Source organism: Gekko japonicus, unplaced genomic scaffold, assembly GCF_001447785.1.
Source record: "Gekko japonicus isolate JY-2015 unplaced genomic scaffold, Gekko_japonicus_V1.1 scaffold905, whole genome shotgun sequence".
Classification (NCBI taxonomy): Eukaryota; Metazoa; Chordata; class Lepidosauria; order Squamata; family Gekkonidae; genus Gekko; species Gekko japonicus.
Window position 1 is genome coordinate 655,409 of NW_015160239.1, and position 10,367 is coordinate 665,775.

Consider the following 10,367-nt stretch of genomic DNA (forward strand, 5'->3'; position numbering starts at 1 on the left):
GGGGCAAGACAGCCTGCAGGACATTGTCTTGACCTGGTTCCATCACTGGGGCTGTTGGGGTACTGTCCTGTGGTGACTGTTCTTCAGCCTTTGATGCCCTGCTATCAGTGACAGGTTGTGTTTTGCTGACTGTGTATCCATGTCCTCAATGTGTTCCAGCTGCCTGATCTCCTTGGAATCAGCCAGTGCAGCCTGATTCACAACAAACCCCCTCAAGGAGACATTAGCAATTTTTAACCAAAGGTTCTAATATGTTCTCCCGGCAACATTTAAAAAACTATGACAAGCATGGATCAAAAGAACTAGTGGTGGCTCTCACGGCACCAGGATCTGTCACTATCCAGGACTGGCAAGATCAGTCTGAATCTATCCACAGAAAAAGGACAAGCATTAGCCTGGTCAGATTTAGGTTTTATTAAGTCATGGACCACTTCAAACAACTGATTTGGTAGAGATTCAGCTGATATAATGAAGGGAGGGGGGGAAACCCTTCTGTACCACTATCACTGCCACCTAGAGTTGCCAGCCACCAGGTGATGACTGGAGATCCCCTGCTATTACAACTAATCTCCAGACAACAGAGTTCAGTTCACCTGGAGAAAATGGCCACTTTGGAAGACAGACTCTATAGCATTATACCCCATTAAAGGCCCTCCTCTCCCCAAACCCTGCCCTCCTCAGGCTCAATCCCCAAAAATCTGGTATTTCCCAAGTGGGCGCTGGCAATCCTACTGCCACCTCACAGGCTTGCAAATAGGCTCTCTAACATGTTCTATCTGATCCACGCCAAGTCTTCTGCTAGCAGTGCTCTAGTCCTCTCCCAACCTGCTTCATATCCCCAAACTCCCCCATGGAGAGGCCCTATCTGAGGACCCAGCCAGTCCATCATACCATGTGGCTATAAGGGCCTCCACAAACCCACCACCATGCTATCACACAGCTGCAATGCCTAGTTGTATAATTATGCCAGAAATATTTCTTTGTGAGATATTTTTTTTCCAGCTGAGCTGCTGCTAATATCCTGGCTTTTTCATTTGTATTGATTTTGCTGTAAGTGCCATCTGGCATACATTCTGGTTTTTACTCAGACAGGAGCTGTTGGGTTGCATTCTTTGCCCAAGCACACGGGTATGGTTTAGAACAAATGCTGGCCTTAAATTATTATTCAGCTTTATTATCAAATATGTTTGAATAGGTGGTCAAGCAGCATTTCAACTCTGCATTGTCAAATTATTTATTTCATATAATAGATTTTTATCCACCCAGACTGAACTGGAGGCTTCAGAGGTAGCTGAAAAGCTAAAAATACAGTCAAAGCAAACACATTAGCAACAAAATTTAACAATACTACAAACAATTATAACCTAGTTACTAATCTCAGCAGGGGTAATAATAAATCATATTAATTCAAGAGGAGGAGGCAGGAAAATGCACAAAAAAGGAATAAGAAAATTAACAAAAGCCAAAAGCCTGTGTAAACAAAAAGGTTTTACTAGACGCCTAAATCTCAGTAGGCTAGGCACCAAACTGATGAATGTGAGGAGTTCTGTAGTTGTGGTGTCACTACAGAGAAGGCCCTGTTTCTGGTAAACCCCCCTCCCACAGCTTCTGAAGGTGTGTGTGGGGAACAAAGCAGGGCCCAGTAGAAGGCCTTAATCAATATACAGGATGAAGCAATTCTTTAAGTACCCCAGTCCCAGGCTGTTTAAGGGCTCTAAGCAGTACAAATTAGGGTTGCCAGACCCCTCCCCCCGGTGTGGGTCCCCCATTTCCCAGCACTCCTCTTTGCCACCGGCCAGCTGGCCACCAGGGGACAATTACCCCCCAACAGGCAAGAAGCTGGAAATAAACACAATGAACCTATGTCACCCGAAAGTGTGGAGGCCTGCTCAGCTCTTTTAAGTGTGAGGTGACAAGTTCCCAATAACTATTGGGTAGTCACTATTTTTGTACCATTTGAAACTTCCGAACTGTCTTCAATGTAGGATTGCCAGCCTCCAGGTGGGGCCTGGAGATCTCCTGCTTTTACCACTGATCCCCAGCCGACAGAGATCAGCTCTCATGGAGAAAATGGCTGCTTTGAAGGGTAGATGCTATGGCATTGTACTATGCTGAGGCCCTTCCCCTCCCCAAACCACGCCCTCTCCTGGCTCCACCCCCAAAGTCTCCAGGTATTTTCCAATCCAGACTTGGCAACCCTACTTCAATGGCAGCCCCACATACAAAGCACCATAGTAATACAAACAGTATGTAATCTAAACATAAACATGGCCAGATCCTGCCTATCCAGGAACGTCCACGGGTTAATCAACCAAGGTTGGGAAAAGGCACTACATGCCACAAATGAGACCTGTACCGGAATCTATAACTACGATGTTGCAGAGCTGCTCTTCCAGGGTGATGCAACCCCATCCAGCAAAGATAAATATATGGAGAACTGAGTTATAGCGACCAGTGCCTCTTCAGTCTGAGTTTGTGTCAAGGTGATGAGTAATAATCGGAGAGGTCTCATATGGATCTCATATTTAAAGTCACAGGAATAAACAGCTTTAAAAGGGGATGAAACAGATTCATGGGAAACAGGTCTATCAGTGGCTACTAGTCATGGTGACTAAAGAGAACCTCCACTTCTAGAAGCAGTAAACCTCTGAATATCAGTGACTAAAGAGAACCTCCACATCCAGAAGCAGTAAACCTCTGAATACCAGTTCCAGGAAAAAAACATCAGGGGAAGGGCTTGGCCTCTATGTCCTGTTGTTGACCATCCATAGCAACTGGTTGGCCATTGTGTGAGGCAGGATGCTGGACTAGATGGAACACTGGTCTGATCCAGCAGAGCTCTTCTGAAATTCGTATACTTTTTGTTATAAGCTAACTGCCCACCCACCCCCTGAATAAAACACAACACATGTTATGGGTTAAACTGGGACTTTATTTACAACAAGCTGATCTGCATATATGGTAGCCAGCCCCCAGTTCCCAGTGGGGGTCCACCACTTTGGGCCCCCCAATCTGCTGCTAACCAGCTGGCCGGGGGGAAACCCGCCTCCAAACAGGGACGTTGTTATGTGACGTCCCCAGCATGATGACATCTCCTGGAAAGGATATCATCATGTTGGCAACGTCCCCAGTGATGCTCTGGTTTTTGAAGCAAGCCCCCCCCCAAAAAAAGCACTATAGAGTTTTTGCCCAAAACCAGAGCATCGCACACAACATCACGAATGTGATGATGTCACCCCCGTAACACCCCCCCCCCAAAATCCCCTGCCACGATGGTGAGGGGACCTGGCAACCCTGTCTGCATAACTTAGTTAACACATTAAAGCACGGGTTGCCTCTGGCTTGCAAGGCAAGTTTCCTACCAGGGCAAAAACACCCCAACTCGGAGCAAGGTCCAAAACCCTTCCAAACCTTTCCCATCACAGCCCGCATGTGAGTGCGCAGAGGGGATGGAGGGGCACAGTAGTGTCCCAGACTGCTAAGCCTTAAGGCCTGTCGTATGTCCCCCCCCAACCCTGCAGAGGCCTCCACTGAGCTACCCAGACTGCCAAGCCGATAGGCACCCAGTTTGAAAACCTCCCCCCATCACTGATATCTTGGGGTGGTTGTCAACTTGAAATCCCCTCAACCCACGCTTTTTATGCCATCCCAGTTAGGGCCTAACCAGCTTAAACAGGCCAATTTATACCTTACCACCCTGGACCATGAGGAACAGGTGAAAAAAGGTCCCCCGTTCCAGCCAATTTGAGTGAGGCCCAAAAAATTCCTGCTCATCCCCAAACTGGTGACCAGCTAATCCCACATGGTTTCAAAAGAGGGAGGGAGAATAGGGAGCTTGCACCATGCTGGACTGTGGAGGGAGGAGGCTGTTATCCAACCTGGCTGGTGTGCCTGCCTCCCATTGGGCAGCCTTTCCCAGACTGTGCCCTGATTGGTTCCCTTTCTCCTTGTGCTTCTTCAAGAGGAGGTGGGGGAGTCAGCAAATGCTGGCGCCCACCCCACTCGGTGGGCACTGGTCTTTTATATAAGACAATTTACAATCTGCATGCCTGGTATATGATGCCTGCTATGGAATGTGTATTCTTGAAAAGCTATAATTTCAAAGACAGAGTTTCTAGGTACTATAGTTGGGAGAAAGGATATTGACTTGTGGCACAGCCTGCTCAAGAGACAGCTTGGGAAAGACAATTGTGGTAGAGTATTTTTTTCACATTCAGAAGGTCCCAAGTATCTCCAGTTAAAAGGACAATGTAGCAAGTCATGTGAAAGATCTCTTCCTGACCCTAGAGAGACACTGTCAGTCTGAGCAGACAAGAGAGACCTTGATAGATCCAGGGTATGAATCAGTATAAAGCATCTTCATGTGTTCAGTTGGTGAGTGGGCTTCCTCTGTACCACACAGTACTTTACCTCTTCTCCCTGCACATGGGGTTGCCCTCAAGCTTGTTTCTAATCGATCAAAATATTTAAATTCTGAGAATCATCGCACAATTGGAGGACAATGCAAAAATAATCCTTAACACAGCAAACACAGTTCTTGTTTTGAATCCCATTCTAATTGCAGTTCATCCAAGAATTTCTTAAAATCATTTGATGCACATTGAAAGGTCATGGTACAACATCTAAAGTCAAGTACTCTGAAGCGCAAAAAAATATTCTTGTAGGAAAAGAGATTCACAGTTTACAAAGGGGCTACTCTCCTCCCCCCAGGGGCTTACAGACAAGAGAATCTGAACGTGAATATCCAGAGAAAGAATGACCAGGTGAACTATAGAAAATTTAGGTCATATTCTCCACCTCTTGGGGAAACACCAATGGGAGGATACTAATGAACACTGCAGATACCAGCAACAGCATAAACATCACAGCAAAGAGCAAAACCCACAATTTATACAACAATTTGGTAAGCAGGAGCCCTTAAATCTCAACGATCTAGATTTTTGGAGCTTAGTGGATCCATTGTCTCAAAAGAGGCAATACACAATAAGCCTAGATATGATATGTTGTTGTTGTTGTTCAGCCGCACAGTCGAATCCGACTCTTCGCAACCCCATGGACCACATCATGCCAGGCCCTCCTGTCTTCTGTCGTGCTCTGGAGTTTGCTTAATTTCATGTTCGTTGCCTCGATAACACTGTCTAGCCATCTTATCCTTTGCCGTCCCTTCAATCTTTCCCAGCATCAGGATCTTCTCCAGTGAGTTCTACCTTCTCATTTGGTGGCCAAAGTATTTGAGCTTCAGCTTCAGTATCTGGCCTTCCAGGGAACAGTCAGGGTTGATTTCTTTTAGGATTGACTGATTTGATCTCCTAGCAGTCCAGGTGACTCTCAGGAGTCTTCTCCAGCACTATAATTCAAAAGAATCTATTCTGCTGTGCTCGGCCTTCCTTACAGCCTCTCTCACAGCCATACAGAACTACTGGGAATACCATTGCTTTGACCATACGGACTTTGTTGGCAGGGTGATGTCTCTACTTTTTATTATGCTGTCTAGGTTTGCCACCGCTTTCCTCCCAAGGAGCAGGCGTCTTTTAATTTCATGGCTGCAGTCACTGTCTGTGGGGATCTTGGATCCCAGGAACATGAAGTCTGTCACTACTTCCATGACTTCCCCTTCTATTTGCCAAGGAGTGATGGGGCCGGATGCCATGATCTTAGTTTTCTGATGTTGAGTTTCAAGCCAACCTTTGCACTCTCCTCTTTTACCCTGAGCAAGAGGCTTTTTAGGTCTTGCATATGATATGCAGCCTTGGAAATAACTGAACAAGAGTTAGTACCCCATAGAAAGTTTTACTAGTGTATCTCCCTACAAAGAGCTAATGTTTGGGTATGGTCAGACATACCTGCAAATAGCAGTGCTGCAGTCCTTTCTAGTGGCAAGGTCAAATATCTTCCTCTCACCTTAATTGTTTCTATGAATTCAGCTGCTGAGCACAGTGCACATGGACTGTGGCTGTGATCCCTGTTGCCATCTTGCAGCCATTTATAGCATGTTACAAATGTATTGCATTTTTATTTTTTTTTAATGCACAAATATTTATACATTTATCCATGACTTCAATGTTTATTGTTACTTTTCAAAGGTGCAAACCATTTTAAAACAGGGGAAGAGGAGTGACTACAGCTGCCAGAGAAAATCAGAATTGTACGCAGAACTGATTTCCCCCTTAATCGGTCCTGAAGGTGAATAAACACCTCTTTATGTTCCTCTAAGACATTTTAAAGTCCAGTGGCATCTTAGAGATCAACATTGTTTTCAGGATACAAAATGTCAAGAGTCAAAGCTCTCTACTGTTAGTCATTTTTGGCATACCAACATAATGAAAAGGAGGGGAAAGAACCAACTCTCTTCTCAATTTAGAAAAGTTTCTCTCATTGGTAATCTGGGATGGGACCTCCTGTGGTAGCACAGTGAACTGAGTGTGGTGTACCTTGAGTGTGGTGCACCTTGTTCACTCCAGTTTACAGCATAAGTATGCAAGTTTATGAATACATATGCATACATACACAGTAATCTGGATTATGGCCATAATCCATCCGATATCAAACAGTGCTGAATTCTATTAATTTGAATGGGAGAGTTAGACATGTGTAATGGGTGAGTTCAACATGAGTTTAAGCCCTTTGGGGTCCCACTGATTTAAATGATGGAGAATTAAGCATATCCTTAGCTTGGACGGGACTGTATCCATTGGGCTAAACTTTGTGGAACTAATTTGAGATGCTCTGCTTTAAAATATGGGGGTTCTCAAGCAGTCAAAATGTAGTGATAATACCTTGAAGCATGTGTGAATATAAAAAACTGTTAATATTTGTAACAGCATGCCCCATTTCCTTCATTCCTCTCTTTTCTTCCCCTTATTTTTTATTTGTGGGGTTTGTCTTGGAGATGTAATACTAAAGTTGGGGTTAACGAAGGGGATAAAGAGGAAATGCCAGCCATACAAAGAAAGAAGGGGGTTAATGTAGTATCTTCTGCATTAGCTTAAAAAACACACCATAATAAACAATTCCTTACCAAAAAAAGAACAGGTCAGAATTGATGACCTTCCAATTCCTCATAAACTCACAATAGGTCTCCTCTGTAAAGGTCAAAACCCACTACACATCAGCCAAGGCCACTTAGCTAATAGCAAACTCTTTGTGGACCATTCAGGATGACAATGACCGAGTAATAGCCACTGCACTCACTATGGCAATTTAAACTTTTCATTTCCACAGGCTAGAAAGGCATCTACCTGCCTAATCCTAAAGAGGCTGCAGAATGTAATCAATTTCAAAAGATGCTCCTGCAAAATGCGCATGGACCCTGCTACTAACATCACTTGCCTCCGGCAGCAGGAAACCTATCTCTCTGCTCTGCTTGATGTCAGGTTAGACATACTGTGTGGTATCATTACCAGACATCAAGAACAAGTGTGATTTTAAAAGTATGTTCTTTTCCTTGGTGTGAAAAGAACATACAATCACTTAGCCTTCAAACCTGTAAAATTGGAGTGGGAAGAGACCTAGCTGTTAGGGAAGGCTCGAAACATGTATTTTTCTTTGGCTCTCTTGGCAGCAAATCTGTATGCTTATCTTCCTACCAACAACACCAGAGGTAAAAAGGTATTAAGCAAAAGGCTAAAGTTCTCCCTCCTTGCAATGGTTGCTAGTTTTTCTATATTCTTTTAAACTGGAAGGGGTAGGAGGGAAAAAAATGAGGTGCTGGTATTTCCTCAGACAGGAAGGAAAAGCAAATCTGGGTCACAATAGCCCTCTGAGTTTTAACAGTATTCTTTTTAAAATAGTGTTTTTATTATTGTTATTTTAAATTAAAATAGGGATACAGAAAAACAAGGGGGAAAGGCAGATACACTTATTATAATAATAATAATCTATAACATACATAATACGGATGATCAACATACAAAATAAGATTTGCTTTAAAAAACGAATGACAGACTTTTAGGTTTACCCGGAACTAATGGCTTAGATCCACCAGAGTGTTTCCATGGACAGAAGCATTCCTGTCCAGGGAGTGTGACATTCTGCCCCCCCAGGCCTTAATGCCCCCCCCTCAATGTTGCTCCTGGGGTACATGGTACCCCAAGAAACTGCATTTCAGGGGCATTTGTGCTGCAGCAGCAGAGGGGAGGCAAGAATATCACATTAGGCAAGCAGAACTCCCTCCCTCTGCGCAAGCGTTTGGGTGAATCCAAGCCTTTGTTTGCATGGCATAGGTTTTCGGATTCCCTAAATTTGAACCTACTTACTAAATGGAGTATTGCCAAGGCAGGATTAGCAAGGAATCTCTCTGGGGCAAAATGGGCCACACCCTTGTCATTAGGGGAAACCCCACAATACCTTTCATTTTAAAAACTGAATCTCTAGCTCTTGTTGTAAGAGAAATGTGTGTGGGTTCTGCCCAAGTTTGTTGTAGTAGTTAAGAGCAATGAACTCTAATCTGGAGAACTGGGTTTGATTCCCCACTTCTCCACATGCAGGTGACCTTGGGTCATTCACAAGTTCTCTCAGAGCTGTTCTCTCAAGAGCAGTTCTCTCAGAGCTCTCTCAGCCCCATCTACCTCACAGGGTGTCTGTTGTGGGGACAAGAAGGGAAGGAGATTGTAAGCTGCTCTGAGACTCTGAGTGAAGGGTGGGGTATAAATCCAACTCTTCTTCTTAAAAAGGCAGTCTAATTAAGCCACTGCATCAGAGCTGGTCAGAAGAAGGACTAAAAGAGTTGGTCTTAGTAAATCCAAAAAACACTAGCAAAATTGTACTGAACACCTCCCGCTTACACCTCATTCAACATTCAAGGAAAGAGCAGTTATGTCTCCAGGATAATCTGCCACAATTTTGATTACCATGATTTTTCCACTTGCAAGATTTAAAAACAAAATCTTCAGCTCACAGGTACCAAATGCCTTGCTTATGAGAGTTAATTAATGTGCGCAAAACTGTTCAGGGGAGCCAGAACATTTGCAGGCCAATCCTGTTTGTGAAGGCAGCCCCCCATCATAAAAGGAATAGCCAGGAGATGCCAACTATGGAGAGGAGGCTATGTTACATTATAAACCAATTGCCATGTGCAATTAATTGCTACACACACAGCACAGTCCAAAAATAATTGACTCTGCCTGTTCAGCTATTTTAGGGAACCAAGGAAGAATTAGAATGCCAAAACAAAGTGCCAGTTATAAAAGAAGGGAGGGTAACCACTGTGGCCATCTGCTTACTATGTCAGTGATGATAGACACAGTTACAAAAAATTATTATCCCCTCCCTGCTTTTGCTTCATTAAAAAGGACCTTTGGGAAGTTTATGCAAAAGAATGCTAGTGGTAAGGACTCTCTCATACACTGCCCCATTATTGAGCAGTCTGGCTGGAAAAGGCTACTGTGACTCGAACCCAGTGTCCTTAAACACTGTTTTGGAAATATACTTCATCTTTCTGAAGCCTCTCGACAGGGGTTGGCCAGTTGGCCAGAGTGAGCGCATTAGCCTGGCTTTTGCTAGCCTTGACTGGCTGTTGCTATTTTTCCAGGTCTAATTTACACTGCAATCCTTAACAGAGTTTTACTCTTCTAAACTCATAGGCTTACGCAGGGGTCATTTCGTAGAAAAAGAGCTAGGGGAACTCATTAGCATAACTCATTAGCATATGCCACACCCCCTGACATCAGGGGCCCGGCGGTGGACCTGCAAGGCCAGCGGGAGTGCGAGGAAGCCCCGCCAAGGCCCTCCCTGGCCCCAGGCAGGCAGGGGTGGGGAGAGGTGGAGAGGAAGCAACTTACCCTCCCTCTTCTCCTGCCTCCTCCTGGCTGAATGAGGGCTGGAAGCGGGGCGGCCGGAAGCAGGGGGCGGGGCTTCATCATGTGCCCCACCCCCCTGCACCTCACCCGGGGGAACTGCGTTCCCCCGCGTCCCCCCCCCCGAAATGACCTCTGGGCTTACGGGGGTTTAATTCTGTTTAGGATTGTGCTGATGATCTCTTTTAAAAGGCCAAGCAAATCTGTGGGAATGTAAATCTTTTTGATCTTTGAAATCTTCTGGAGAGGTTTTATCTACTTTCATTTCAAGAGGTTAAAAAAGCTGAATGATTTTCCAAGGCAGGATCTCATCTATTGACAAGTCTTTTTATGAACTAGGGAACTTTTCTGAATTACCATCTACTGATTTTGCCTTTGTCCTGTTCGATTTCATACTTCTCCTGTGCTGTGTCAGGACAGCTTCACTCATCTGAATAGGGCCTTCCAAAGGTGCTGCACCATAAACGGCCCATACATGCACATTCACTGTTGTTTTCCCCATCTTATGTGATGGCCTGCCTGGGGAGGTCAAGAAGACACCTGCACTATCATTCCAAAAACAATGTGAAACAT